At 40.0% G+C, this 15,800-nt stretch overlaps 1 protein-coding gene across 10 annotated transcripts in view; it reads right to left on the bottom strand.

Annotated features, from left to right (window-relative positions):
- Nucleotides 1-15,800, bottom strand: part of sox6 (SRY-box transcription factor 6) — a 158,598-nt gene that overhangs the window by 132,776 nt on the left and 10,022 nt on the right. For all 10 annotated transcript variants that reach the window (XM_088077263.1, XM_042483805.2, XM_042484184.2 and 7 more), the window contains one exon: nucleotides 4,363-4,432. The gene's annotated coding sequence lies outside the window, so the exon portion shown is untranslated. The remainder of the gene's footprint in view (nucleotides 1-4,362; nucleotides 4,433-15,800) is intronic.

Genomic DNA, 15,800 nt, shown 5'->3' with positions numbered 1-15,800 from the left:
TGTGTTAAACGACACACCTCTTTTGTTTTCGTCATGCCAGCATGCTTTCTAAAATCACACACTGGAACGGCATAATGTCACTGTTGCTGATGCAAAGGCTGCATAAAGAACGGCCTTGTAGCGCAGTCTCTGTGTAAGAAAGGCTAGTCAAACGCTGTTTATTTTGCACACTCAGTAGATATGTATTGTATGTATTGGCTTAATTTGCCACAGTGAGTGTCACTCTGACAAATAACACACATTCCATGTATAGAGGTAGTGGAATATGCAAACTGATCCTTTATAACAATATTTACTTTTTTCTGTATTAAAAACAGAATATCCTTTATATTGAATGCTTTACTAGAGAGTAAAAAATACCACAAAGAAAAAAACATCCAAAGCCTCAGAAATGGGGAATAAAGGATAATCAAATTAGATTGTCTATTCAGGAGATACATTCCAGTTTAAAGAGCATATTCAGCTAACCTAGTCTAACAACACAATACTGGACATCGTCTCTTCTTGGGGCTCAGATTAGACTTGTAAGCTTACTGTTACAATTTAATACCGGCTTGCCTGGGAAGAGTTTTTCGACTCTTTCAGAATGGGCTGTCATTAGAGTCTAGCACTCCCCTGGGCACTACAAACTTTAAATAATTTGCGAATCAATTAACTGGCTACTCTCAGCGCAACAGGGATTTCACACTCCAGGGTCGTGGTGCATTATCAGTTGGAGACGATTCATGGCGTTTTGGGAGAAAAGTTCATGGTTGAAATCATTAATTCATTTTACCGGACTTTTAGTTATGCATTACTTTCCACAGCTGGGGTAGCAAGAAGATTAATGGCATGTTCTTTGGTCATGTTTTCTGCCGTACATAGCAGCTAGGTGAAACTCTGTCCTACAGTACAAGGGAACGTACCTTGAGAAGCAGGACAGCAGCCAAGTACATATTAGGTTTTTCTTCTAAGAATTAAATAAAGTCCATCAAACCTTCAAATAATAATAATAATAATAATAAACTCAGAGGTTAGGTCCTTTTCATGTGATTAAATATAGACTGTGCTTAATCACAGACTGTAAAGAGAGCCAAGACAACAGTCTACCTAATCAAATTGCCAACATTAAAACCATATTTTAGTTTAAGCACTTAAATATGTGGTCATTCATGAGTAATACCAGCTATTAATTGAATGCAGAGTTTACTGTTGGAAGATGGATACAGTTCAGGCGGGTTTTGCCTCATTCTTGCCAGGTAATGAAATGTGCAACAATTAGTTTTACAAATGCGCACTGGGATCCTCTGAAGTAATCGAAACTGATGAAATTAAAATCTTTGTTAGGCCATCTTTGTCAAGTGGTCTCTGTTCAGCAACATATTGACCATAATCACTGCAGGGTCAGTGGACTGAAGAAGCCCGTTTGATAAATAATAGATGACGAATAACATTCAAAGGTTATTCATTTTCATTTTATGGTGAAGTGCTGTTTATTTAATTTCTGATAAAATGTCTCCCCCGCATCCTCCCCTTGAGTGGTGCCATCGATAGTGGGCTGAGAGCTGTGAGACCGTGAGGCTGTTGCTGATTAGATAAATGGCACATCATAACAAAGAGTGTATATGGCCTCTTCAGATGGTCTAACATATCCTCAGGTGTTTCCAAATGAGATTGCAGGCATGTAATTAAACTTGTTCTGTAAGCGCTTCAGACACAAACTAAATTACTTGCTGTCTTGTTTTGAGTTTAATTAAACCTGTAGGTCAAAGGATCTAGAGTTTGGATTGTATGATGATCCAACTTAATGTTTCAGAAGAGCGAGGTGGCTATGAATGCTGGCTCAATGCGGCTTCATACAGTATTTTCTTTTATAACAAATTCTGACAGGTGGCCAATAAAATTACAGTGACTTAGAAACATAACCATGAGTACTCTAGTATCAAGTCTGTATTATCAAAACTTCAAGGGGCAATTTATTAGCTACCTGAGGAGGAGCATTTTAGCTGAACCAGCAGGGGGCAGTAGACATAGCTGATACTGAGCAAAGGTAGATTTTTCATACCCTGTTAAATAAACAAAAATTGCAAAAAAAACGTGTTTTGAAAAAGACACATGGCCCATTTTGTGTGGCTTGAGATGTTGCTTTGTGTCTTGCTGCGTGAGGCTAGCTTTTACAACAACACTGATGCCACCAATACTTAAGCATTGAAAACTTCTGTCAAGTTGTCTCTGGTTTTATGCCTGTGTTCGAACTACGAGCTGCAACACAACAGTCTGACCAGTTACGCTATTGCTGTTGCAAAGTGTTGCTCAAGCACATGTTAATGTATTTATGTTGCCACAGGCTTGTGTGTGTGTGTGTGTGTGTGTGTGTGTGTGTGTTGCTACAATTTGTAGCATGTCTGCTCGTTTCAGGTGTCAGTTTGTAGCTTCATGTCACCAGCTTCCATTGAAAATGACTTGTAGTCTGTAGCTGTGTCACTTATTATGAGAACACAGCATTAGGCACCTACTGTTCTGCTGATAACTCAGCTGGCATGTTTACTTTTGCATCTTTAATTAGATTGTTTTTGTGAAGTAAGTAAAGCTAGCTAGAAGTTGTTCGCTGTTATTATTAAACATGGCGTCTGGTATCAGGCATCTCAAACTACCGAGAGAATTTTTAACAACGGAGTTGCAGCAGGTTGATAATGTACCCTGGTAATTTTTGCCAGCAGATGGAAAGGGAGATCCAGGTCAGTAGACATAGATATTAGTATATATTGTTCTTGACATTTCTTTAAAAATGTACATGTAAACAAAAGCTGGCATATGCTCAATAATAGTACATCTACTTTATTTCAACTGATAAATGTTTATTGTTGCCACTTGTCATGGTACGACTTCAAGCCATTTACAACAAACTCAACAAAACTAACATGCAGCAGCAGCAGCAGAGAGATGGGTGTGTGTTCATCTGAGCAGAAGATAGTGTGCGGTGTGAAATGGAATGATTAAACAATGGTAAATGGCCATGAACTTTGAATTCAGAGACATTTCCCAGCTGTTATTGAAGAGCTTCTCAACCACATTAATATGACTCCCATGATATCTCCAACTGACATTTGGAAAAAAGAATATTATCAATGAAGTTCCTCACCTTTATTTGCTTAATATCTAAGATACATTTTTATTAGAAAACCTGCACAAGCCGCAGCTGAGCAAAGATTGTTTAAGTAATATTTTTATAGATGCAGAGAGGACTGAAGTATTCTCTATTCTTATTTTTTTCTCTTTTTAAGCAAAGTGCCGCATTTCATGTAGCAACTGTCTTACTGCATTGCTTTGAAAATTTTAACTTAAACCCCTTTGATGGCAACATATATATTGATCAACTAGTTATAAAAACCTTTCTCTATGACTCTGACCCTGGTTTAAACATAAGAATGAAAGAATGAATATGCTTTCCTATATTTCCAACAAATGATTGTGCAGACAATATATGAGTATTATGGGATTTTCTATTATTATCTTGAAGTTGTTGCATTAAATTTTCATAATGGGACCAAATAAAGTGACAATGTGTTTAAAGAAAAAAAATGATTGAAAGATGACAGCCATGTTTAACAAATACATATTAATAATAGGTCGGTGTACATGTGGTTTAGCAAATGGAGAAACAAATGTTGATAATCAGGGATTAAGCCATGAAAACGTGAAAGTTAAAATCCTTGTTTATTGCGTGATTGTCGAAACACTGATGTTAAGATTAACATCACCTTTAAATGATCACAAATGATGGAGATATAAATGCTCAAAAAAAGTTTTGATATTCTAAAGGAGATCTCTCCACAATGTCAGAACAGGAAGCAAAATAATATTTCCACTTATTTTTCAGTTAAGGACATTCAAGATTTCACCAGTCTGACTTTTGTCATCTGTGAATAAATTCCAAAAGACTTTATTCCGTAGGTTGGTGTGTATTTTCTATAGTGTAGAAAAAAAGTGTTTCGAATTTTAAATAACGATCAGGTACTTACCATTCATAAATACTACAAAGCCTGATTTAACTTTAGATTGCACTCCCACTCAAGGAGGTGGATTTCATTACACAAGGAGCAATAATGTGAAAAAGAGAGAAAGGGGGAAAAAGAAGCCAGAGTAGCCAAAACACGACACTGAAGCAAACGTGCATGCAAGAAAGATAAGTTGGAGGATGTAATGTTTTAAAGGTCTGTCAGTAACTTTGTGCCTGTATAACTGTCTAATTGTGCATACATTGTGTGCCTATCCAATTGTCCACCTCATTTGATGCAGGTGTTCAGTGTGGGTGAGAGACAGCGGGGGTGTATGAGACATGTGGCAAGACAGAAACAGCTGAAGAGGCAAATTGATACTTACAAAAACTGAAAGACTCAATCCCCAGCTTCCAGTGATCAGTGGTCGGTTGATTTTGAATTCATGTAAAAACCTAAAAGACAGAAAAAAGGCCTTTTCAGAATGTGTCCTTGTATTAAACATTGTATCTTCTTTAAATTAATATTGTATAAATATACAGTTGGTTAACATTCCACCAAAAATACAGCATTTGAATTTGCCTATTAATGAGTTTATTTAATTTAAAAAATGTTGGTGAGTTTGGAACACGGTTAAAATCAACAGCAGTCTCAGATAACTGTATTTACTGACATCGGAACAAATAGAGAGAGAACAAGAGGAAGAGACTTGAGGCCATCGTCACTGTTGGCTGAGGGTCAGAGTCTCCACAGCTGAGCTAATGTAAAACAGCTTTGTTTAGTGTCTGACCTCCAGTCCTAACAGCTGTCACCAATGGGAATTCGTCCTAGACAATGTTTAAAATCTACTGCTCCGCTACCTCATTAATCTGTCTTCCAGTTGGCGGATTCCACTAATAAACTGCTTTCATATAAAGCAGTTGTTTTATTTAATTTTGCTTTCTTTCTTCAAGCGCTGCCTGCTAATGATTTATTTAGGAGGCCATGCTCCGCTAGGTTCAGCATGTCTGTTGAAGTGCTGCAACTTAAGAGCTTTGTTAGAGAATGCACAAATAACTCCAGTACTGTAAAAGTGCTACACTTTTAGCCACTAAATTCCAACACAAGACAATAGAGAGAAACGCCACTCACTGATGAGGCCGTCTAGCTCAAGGGATAAAAACGCAGTGAGCTCATTCATGTTCATTTTCTCACATTATCTTGTTTTTCACAATAAGCCAAGATCTCATTACCAGCTGATTTATACAATTAGTCCACCTCAGCACTGCCAATTAAACAAGGCCAAGGGTTTTTTAAGGTCACGCTTAACTGATCTGTCACTAATTTGTGGTACAGCACCTCAGTCTCCCATCGCCGGGGCCAATAAGCCACCATCAACAAGACCAGATAAATGTACCGACTACCACTGCATTGTTGTCAGAGCACAGCACGCAGTCTGCTACGTGGGAGGCTGGAGGGCTAACAGAATGAGCCAGATAAAGGCAAGAGTTGCAGACAGGTCTGAATGCGGTAGCCTTGAGGCTTGAGGTGACAATGGGGGAGAGGGGACCCAGGTGACCCCGGCTGAATGGAAAGCTGTAACATGAATAGCACCTCAGAGTTTAAAGTCTACTCCTGCCTCTCAAATGACGCAAAACACACACTATTCTGAACTATGCTCCAGCTGCAACCACCCACTCCTGTACGCTCACATACACACACACACAATTAACTTGTATTAGTAGCTATTCAGTCAACGCAACAATCCCTGCCTGCTCGATAAGCCACATTCTACATGGTAATTCAATAAACCAGTCTTTGTCAAACATCTGACTTTAATTCCTGTTGTGCCTAAATTAATGAAAGCTCTTACAATTACAGAGAGTAGACATTAACAAACCTTTGAATTCATAATCTGATCTTAATTGGAAACAATGAGGTAAATAATAAATGGGGAAATGTATTCTTTATTCATTGGTTATTTAAGATGATTATTTGTCTGAGGGAGGAAAAAAAACAAAGGAATATATAATTGCAAGTAATGAGCGAGCCCAAATTATATTATAATGAAGCAAATATACTAATCCCTGTGGTGTAATAAGAGTCAGTGTCAACCAGCCTATTGTAGCTGTATGTAGAAAATTTTCCTCCTGCTGTGAATTCGACCTACAGGCAGGAAACATAAAACAGGCACTCCCCACGCCTAATTAGAGGATCTGGGACTTATTAAACACAATTTCAGTCAACCCCAAATTGAGATTATTAGTTTCACCACATTTTATAAAGGAATTGTCAACACACTTTAAATGATTTATTTTCCATTATTATTTGTTTAGTTAGAGACAGAAACTGCGAGGGGGAGAGGAGAAGTAAATTTGGCCCCATTAGGCCACAAGTGAACAGTCAGAATGAGGCACATAGACTATTTTTCTGCTCAAATAATGTCACCTCACTGAAAATACTGGAGGTTTAGCTCTTAGATACTAAAAATCCAAACAGACTGATGGCGCTGACATCAAAGGAGCAGGGACAGAGAGCTCACAGCCACCTGTGGCATTTCTGTCAAAGAGTGGCCTTTTCTCTAGCTTTGGCTGGTCATGACTACCTCACACACATACACACACACGCAAACACAGACACACTCACGAAAGAAATACACATAAATGCACACAAATGCTTTCATATGCAGCAAAGCATAGTTGAAAATTATAGCATCATTTTCAGTGCTGAAATTTGTCAGGGCATACACGCACATGCAACGTACACACATACACCAGCAGCAAATGAAATAATAGTCATTAACTTTATTAAATTTTTATTGTTTTGGCTTTTTGCCTTTGTTTTGATAGGACAGCATTAACCTGAAAAGAGGAAAGAGAGGGGATGTCATGCAACAAAGGGGCACAGGCTGGAATTGAACCCCCTGCCGCAGCAGCAAGGACATAGCCTTTGTACATGGGGCACCTGGTCTGCCACATGAGCTACTGGGCACCCCATAACTCAACGTAACAAATTGCCATTATTATTACTTCCTGTACTGCAGTTCTATGTGTGGTTTGTCCAAGTGGTGTTGCCGTATCCTGGCAGAAACTGTTGCTTGACAGCTGTGTTTAAGGCACAATCAATGTCAGACACTGTACTTTCTCTCTGATTCGTTCCTCTCACGTGTATTTAAAAGTGGAAAACTGGAATGTAATATGAATGTTATGTAGGCTGTCAACTGTTGCAGTTTTTGTTAAGTGTTAGTATGTCATCAAAAATGTTATCAAAAGGTCAGAATAAGTCATAGTCTGATGTGTCATATAAAAGTCACATGTGTGCATTTCTCCTATGTGGCCCAAGCTTCCTAAAATGGCACTCAGTCATCAAAACTTTGAGAACCCCTTATTTTTTATTCAAAATACTTACAGCCCTGTTTTTTTAGCACCTGAACTCAGTGAAGACAGAAAACATTTTGGCCATGCTTGATAAAATTGCACTGAAACAAAACTGGGGACACCAACTGGACAAGTTCCACGTGATCCGTTGGAGCATCCAGAATTTGTCCCCAAATTCTGTATCTTTTAGACACACCTGCACACACGTATGCAATGTATCTGGCTACTGCACTAGATTCAAATTGCACATTTCTGCAATGATACAGTGGGTAAACTAAAAGGTTAACCCATTCACTTGTACTTAAGCCTCCCACGCAGAAACTGCCTGTATCTTTACATTGTAGATCAAACAAGCTGCCATTCAAGCTAAAGCCTCTCATATATTACTTAAAGGAAAGCAGTTTTTACAATCACAGCTCGGAAAGATTCACTTTCAAATCAAGTGAACCTTCACATTCCAGACATGTGTTCAACTACAGTGTGGGCTACGCTTGATTTAATTCCCCCTGACCATAACAGAGAGTTGTGTTTTTCAACCATCATGTGACGGTGGCTCAGTATCAATAGACAACATCACCACAACTGTATACAGCTCAGGGGGAGACCAACCACTTCATAGCTGTCTCAACCAAAGTCAGGTTTTATGTTCCATGCACTCTGTACTGCATTAAAACTACTGAATGCGGAGTTTAAATTGCATGTATGTTTACAAGCCTGCTGCATACAGGCGGTGGTGAATGAAGTACCTGAAAGCCATACTTGAGTAAAAGTACATATTTCTTAACAGAAAATTACTTTTGTAGGAGTTAGAGTCACCCATTAGAATATTATTTGAGTAATAGTCTTAAAGTATGTGATATCCACTATACTTAAGTATCAGAAGTAATTTTGATATTAAATGTACTCAAGAATTAAAAGTAAAAGTACAAGTAAATGCTGGTAATAAATAGGTGTTAGAGTATTGAGAAATATGAAGTCTACATAACTAAAATTGAGGTTCTAATACACTTTGAAGAAAAACAAAGTCTTTCTGTAACAACTAAAAGGATTTAAAGAACAAAATTCAGTTTTTCTTTCCCCCCCATTCCCTGAAATGCCTGTCCCCTCCTTCCTCTTTTCCCTTCCTATTTTGTAGTAAGTAACTGAGATGCTTCAGGGAAATATAGTGGCGTAAGAGTATACAGTTTTTTAAGGAATGTAGTGGAGTAAAAGTCAAAGTATACAGAAATATAAAAACTCAAGTAAAGTACAGAGACTTCCAAAAAAAAAACTTAAGCACTGTAATGAAGTATTATTACTCTGTCACATTACAGCACTGCATACATATATGTAAAAGTACATGTAACCTCCTGTAGTTTTGTGAGGATATGCATGAGTCAAGCCAAAACTTGTACTTCAACTTCTGTTCGGAATTCATCCAGATCTGCAACATGTTAAAAAAAATCCTCCCAATCCTCCGTTCCAAATCCTCACTCTCTCCTGCGTCCAAACACACTAAAGTAGGAATTCTGCAGAGTTAGTTATTTTGACAATAGAGGTAATCTATGGCATCAGCAGGCTGCTCCATACCTGGATTCTGTGTGGTTATCTCTGCAGAAGCAGCAGCCGCAGTCAGTCGGCCGGGGGACTGCATGGGGGAGTTTGGGATGCAATGAGGTGAGGCTGTAACAGTGGTCCCAGGGGAAATAGGGAAATGGGAGGAAGAGGTGATGGGTGTGGGGGGCGAAGGGGTGAAGCGCAGAACATTCTGGCACAGAAGTGTCTGATATAGTAATTGAACACATGTGATTGTCTGTTAAATATCCAGTTCCATAAAGTCAATCCTCTCTGCAGTAGCAGCATCTGTGAAATATGAAACGACAGCTTCCACGCAGTGAGTAATCACCATAGCCAGGGATGAGAGGGGCATAGCTGGTCACAGCTAGTGCTCAGGTAGACTGTGGACACTTTTGGCACAAATCATTTGTGGAGTCATTGTTAGCTTATAGATTTAGTCACTTCCTGCTGGTGAAAAAATAAGAAGAAGAAAGAAGTGCTGTGTTGTTAGAAAGACTAGCTAGATCCACCATATCATTGAGTTATTTGGTGTTGGAAACAGGTCAATCACGTGCAAACAGCTGTTTCATGCTCCAGCACACCGTTAACTGTCACAGCCTTACAAATTTCTCTTCTCTTCTCTTTTTATCTTTGCCCTCTGTCTCTCTCAAACTGCCTTTTTTTTCCTGTCTCTGGCTGATCCTGTCCTGACACTGAACTACAGCAGACTAGACACTCACAAAATGTCTAGCACCAACGTGTCAGGAATGACTACCAAAGCGTCACTCCAGTTAAAATGTCTTTGTTGAGGGTGAAACAGTGACCAGCATTTTGGCAGAGCTGAAGTGCAGAGAAGAAATCAACCGCTATTCTACCCTCACAAGCAAGTGTGCGATACAGATACAGTGCCACAGCTGAACGAGGCTTTCATGTGCTGCTTGGCAAAAATACATTATCTTTCATTTCCTCTGCGTCAAATAACAAGGATAAAAGTCTATTTACTGAGCAACTGGGTTGGGGCAGGGTGAAGGTAGAGAAACGACCAGCAAACAGAATGTTTTCATCCACGGTGGACGGCAGTCAGACACCCAGTGCTCCTAACAGGCGGGCGTGCAAACTATCAATTCTCTTTGATTCCCTCTCACATATTCTTCACTCCAAAGACTGTAAAGACAGACAACACAGAATAGGCTCGTCTTTGTGCACACTGATGAGACCTCTTTTCTTAACTTCCAAGATAAACACACATTTTTTTCTTTCTTCTTCAGTGTGGAGTTTGTGCATGTTGGGGGCAGGGGTATGAAAACAAGTCTCTCCCTCTCTCCCAGGTAATGTGTTTATTTTCCTCGACCCATCCTCTAGTTTACTGCGTGGTGGTGTTTCTCCCCTCTTATCGCCTGGCCCTCACGGGGCACTTTAGCCCCTCAAATCCTGTTCACCACATACTGGTTTTAGAATCTGTGAAATGAGTGCTAGAGAAGCGTGGCCACAATGTCTGCCTGTGTTGCTACTGGACTCAAATGGGCTTGGTGCTTTTTTGTCCAGGGAGATGCATAAATGGAAGTTTTTAACACCTCAAAGGAGGCTGGGCCTTTGTGGAGCCACACTAGAGGAGCCTGCCAGTCTCCTGAGGAGGCAGACACACTGAGTGCTGCAGGACAAAGAGCTAGAGGAGCAGAATCAGCAGGGGCATCACTCTGCTTTGGGCACCAGGCAGACACACACATGTACTGCCACATATACTGTATAACTGCACTTGCATACAGAGCGCACATACGAATATGTGCACTCACACAGAAAGATTACAAAGGCATGTTCCAACTGTCTTGAATACCTGTAACACAACATCCAATATCAAAAGGACATAATATATCATTACAGTAGTTTTATATTTACAATCTGATAAATTAACTAGAAGGAAATTCTTGCATTTTTTACCCGTCTCTAACAGCTGCACTGTAGAAAATCAGCCGGCAGCAGTAACCAAAGAATAGGACGTAATTCATCTGAATAAAACTCTCTGTTTCCACTAGTTAAAATACAACATACACTTGCTAACTGTAAATAGATTCATATGTGATTGTACAAACACGCTCAATAAAGATGACAAATACAACCGGCACAACAAACGCCGGCATTTCCTATTTATTGATTTCAGCTCCACTGTTTGAAAATAATTCCCTCATTTCCATCCCAATTTTCCTTATTGAAATGCTTTTTTTATTCGCGAGTACACCCCAACAGCTGGCATTTACAATCAGTCTTTATGCTGCTTAGATGTCTACAATAAGCATTTAGATGCAAATATCTCTGCCTTGTACAAAGGAGTTGCAACTTCTGTCAGAAGCAACATAATCAACCTGCAATTGTCTCCTGGCTCCGAGTGGTTTCCAGTGACAAGGCCTAAGCCGTAAGCATCTGTATTCAAATGATTCCCTATTTCAGGCACGGTTTAGTGTGGATATTTTCCAACAGTACCGCACTGAAAATCAATCACATGGTGAATTAAACCAGAAAGGAAACAACTGATCCATAAATGATCAGGTTACAACAAGGCACTGGTGTCCGCAAATTATTCAGTGTTTTCCTTGTTCGAGGAGAAGCAGGGACGCAATGTTTGATAGTGGCCTTTTCCGCCAATGACTTTTATTACTGTTGCGCATTTTTCGATTTGCAGAGGCAGGATTAAGTTTACAAATAATTGTTTTAGCGGCAAGCTCAGCACAATGCAGGCACACAACTTTAACTAAGGCCATGTGTGAAAACTTCATAGCACGTATCACAGTAAAGAAAGTCTTGAATGGGCTGCAGTGCTCTCAGAAAGAAAAAGACTACAGTTTACATTCATGGAAAATATAACCCACACACTGTACAGTATAACAGCACTTTACTGCATGTTTCTCTGCATCCTGCTAAGACGTGATCCAATTTGTAGTATTTCTTCTCTGGTGAAAACCAAATGAATGACTGACAAAAAGCGGAGCTTGACTAAGATTTAACGGTCATATAAATAAAGAAACCTAAACCTGTACTTTAGCGTAGTGGCCGTGGTGTAAATCTGGTCCTGATGGGGGCATATGCTTTGCTTTGGCTCCACTGGCCCCTGTACAGCCATTTGAACAATTAACATTATAACCTCTGTTTTTCCTTTTTATTTACAGTTGCAGAGGTCATTTGTCTTTTTTTGAGACCCACAATTAATAGCAGCGTTTGCAAATGCAAATGAGTCCATTTAGGGGGAGGCAAAATGATCAGTTTGAGAATATTTCTGCCTTCTTAATCTTCTTAAGAGGGAAATGATTTAAAAGGAGGACACAAATCTCCAGTGACATGGCAGGAACCGTAGGGCACTTTCCTCTCTCCTTCTGCCTCGCTCTCTCTCTCTCCATTCTCCCTTTCTCATCTCACTCATGTCTCCCTTCCTCCCGCCCCCCATCCCCATTTCTCTCTCCTCCTAATTTACCTCTCCCCCCTTGTTGCCCTGTAGGGGTGGAAGGGCCAGGAGGAGTAAGGAACAAGGAGCTGGGAGCAGGGCTCTACTTGGCTTGTCCCCCCAGAGGAAACAAATGTAGTGTTTGAGCAACTGATCACTGGTATAATTGAGTTTAACACTCCTTTTCTGGATTAAAAAAAAGAGCCTTTCAAATGAAAGGTCAAATTACCTCTACAGTCAGGCAATAAATAAGTCAAACAAGGTAAGAGGTTCCTGCCAGCATATGTTAGTGGCAAATTTAATTAGTGGAAAAACAAGAGGCTCTTCCACTCTATACTGCATTGAACAAAAGCAGCGCAGAGTCCCAATTGTGCAGCAAAGGAATGAAAATATATCAATCATCACTTAATTAATCCCATCGTTTCAGAGAGCATGCATCAAACCTACTCTATCAGTACAAATGTATGAACGCCCCATAATTAATAATTATTAACAATATTGGGGATCTGGACACCAATCTTTGTCACTAGTCTGCACACTTCTTAATACATGATATTTCCCATTATGTAAGGTATCCTATAGGCCCACTGTCCATTGATTGCAGCACAAGGAAAGAAAATGAGCATAAAGTAAGGCTGCAGTCTGGAGGCACAGAAGGTGGCTGCACAGAACAAGAGAGAAAGAGAGAGAGAGACAGAGACACAACACTGCTCTACACCCAGCTAGCTACAATGTGGCCTTTGTGACATAATGCACTCAGCACAGCAGATTGTGGAAAATAATCCAAAATTTACTGGTTCACATATCCAGCAATAACAACTGACATCACAACCTGTGCCATATATGCCATGTTTCTGGGCACATTTTACATTTAGTGGAGAATGAGGGGGGTAAGAAAAACATCGTCAAGCAGTTATTATATTCCCATCATGTCCTGGGAGCCCATTACAGCATGGCACAAGCAACGGTAAAACTGAGAAACCCAGCAGGCTGAGGCTGCAGGCGGAGGGTAGCACTTAGACTCACAGTACAAACCTACAGCGCACTGTTAACTGCCGGAGAAAGATTCAAACAAACACTTTGCACCTACCGATTATGTGTATTTAAATTCTGGGAGTCATTAAGTTTTAGTTTTTTCCTTCAAGTGTTTAGTTGGCTTCCATGTGCTAATATTAGTGTAAGGCCGAGCACCCTCAGGTGTCATTGCAGAGAAAAAATGAAGAAGAGAGCACAGTATGAGAGCAGGCTCTATCTAGTGTGGCTGTCCGGGCAATAGTAATATGGTGTTAACTATGCTGAAAACACGACAGGTGGGTCACTGAAGGATCACTGTGTTTTCTCCACTTGCCCAACACATGCTTCTCATTATTCTACAAGAAAAACTGACATTTCTCCAAGCAAAAGAAAGAAGGCCCTCCATGGCCACTACCACTCACCACAAACTAGTTTTGAAGTATATCTTACATTACATATGAGTATACATTTTAAAGCCGAGTATGCTTTGAACATTCCATTGGGACATAATGAAAATGTAAATAGATTAAATTGCATGTCCAAACATGCAATAAGTGCTGCAAGGTAAGTATGATCTATATGTTATAAAAGAAAAACAGTTTTGAGGATTCCTTTTTCTCAGAGTGCAACAGATGTAAATTCCAATTGAATGAGCCCAGAAGACTTTTAAATACAGCTAGCAGACTGGTTCCCATAACCCTCAGAAATTTGAGTTAAAATGAATACTGAATAAAACATATAATAAATGTGCTGAAAAATGTGACTTCCATCCATGTAAAAAAAAAAAAAAATCACACAGCTGCACCATTTCAATTTTTAAATGGCAAAAAATAATATTTTCAAAGAACTGCCATGGACAGTGTGCACGTGTGCATGTATGTGTCCATATATCCATGAGTGTGCATGCATGCACTTCACAACTGCCCCTTAAATGTGGTTTTGGGGCCGACTGTGGCCCAACGGTAAAATGTTGAAATTGGAAAAAATATTACCCTTCTTTCTCTTGAATAGCCGAGAGATAAGCACCCTTTAGCAATGAAGCCAGTGGAGTTTAAGCTTATTATGAATACCTCTCAGAGCGCAGAAGCATGTACTGTAGAAATCAAAGGGAGTAATAGGCAGGTAAGCCTGTGTCATTTTAAGGAGGAAGTCAGTTGTGAAATTGTAAAATCGTAAGACCCTGCTGACAATCTCCTGCCCTCAGAACACTCCCATAAATGATTTCTAATGGCAGTGGCTATCACATATCTGAAGAAGTTAGAAGTTTGTGAGGCGAAAAGAAAGAAAGTCCAATGCTAATCTCTCTACTGATGAAGACTAATAATAATACGAGCATTTATCTCTTTGATTCAACAGCAGGTACTCTGAAGTTCACAAGAATGTGTGATTCTTTCGCTCGTGCCCTAAGCTTCCCAAAGTAGACCTGGCTTTGCACAACATTCCTCATGGTTTCATGTTCAATTGGCTGTGAAAGTCCGCAGCGTTACTCTTACATGCTAGACGGAAACCATTAAAAAAAACAAACCGAGGCCATCTTTTTTTTTTCATCCTAAGCTGCTCATCAAATTCCTACATGAAGCAAGTGCACACACAAAAAAAATCAGCTGTAGGGGTTATCAGTGTGTGCATTTTCTGTCTAATAGCTGAAGTTGTAAAGCTCCTCTGCTGTGGATCTGCTGTAAAAATGATATCATAACACGACTGCTCCGAGGCAGCCTGGACTCTGTAGTGCTCACATATTCACGCAAAACACACACAGGCTAATACGTACTGTGCTTTTTCTCCTCTGAATATTCATCCATGTTTCCACATCATCTGCAGGTCTCCTAATCACAGTCACTTCCCCTTTAATCACAGGGCTCTAATTAGGTCCTAATAAACCATTTTGCCATCCTCTTGGTGCGCCTCTGTGTCACTCACACATCAAACCAAGAAATACTATATTAAGGGGGCTGTCAACCTCAAAGGAAAGCTCCTCCAGCAGCAGTGATACAGATACTGTAGGCACACCCTCTTACACTAATTGAAATTATCGAAAGCTCCGCTTACATGTGACACTTGGCCATGTCTGAAACCATGGCCTGAAGTACGGCAGTCAAAAGCATGACGGTTGTGCCAGCGCTGAGGCTCTGCTGCGTTCTCTGATGTCGGGTAATTGTTTAAACCTGAGTGGATATGGCACGGGGCCTCACGCTGCCGGTTCTGCCAAGAAAAGAAAAAAAATCTTGCTAGCACTTTTCTCCTCTGTTTCTTCTATTCTAATTCAGTCCGTGGGGTTCAAGGAAAGCCTCAATGGTTCCATGTTCATCTTGGAGAACCAGTGTTGGGGATGATGATCGCTGACCACAAGTTGATAATGATGACTATTTAATTAGAAGCCTTTCTTTGGCCTGGCCACAACCCAAACTCCTCCACCCTGCAGATGGTAACCAATAAATTTAGCTTTGCTGAGGATGAGGAGGAACATTGTACCTCCCCAGTTTA

The sequence above is a fragment of the Plectropomus leopardus genome, chromosome 1 (genome assembly GCF_026936395.1).
Source record: "Plectropomus leopardus strain MGB_pleo_1.0 chromosome 1, ASM2693639v1, whole genome shotgun sequence".
Classification (NCBI taxonomy): Eukaryota; Metazoa; Chordata; class Actinopteri; order Perciformes; family Serranidae; genus Plectropomus; species Plectropomus leopardus.
This window is presented reverse-complemented; position numbering and strand designations above follow the sequence as displayed.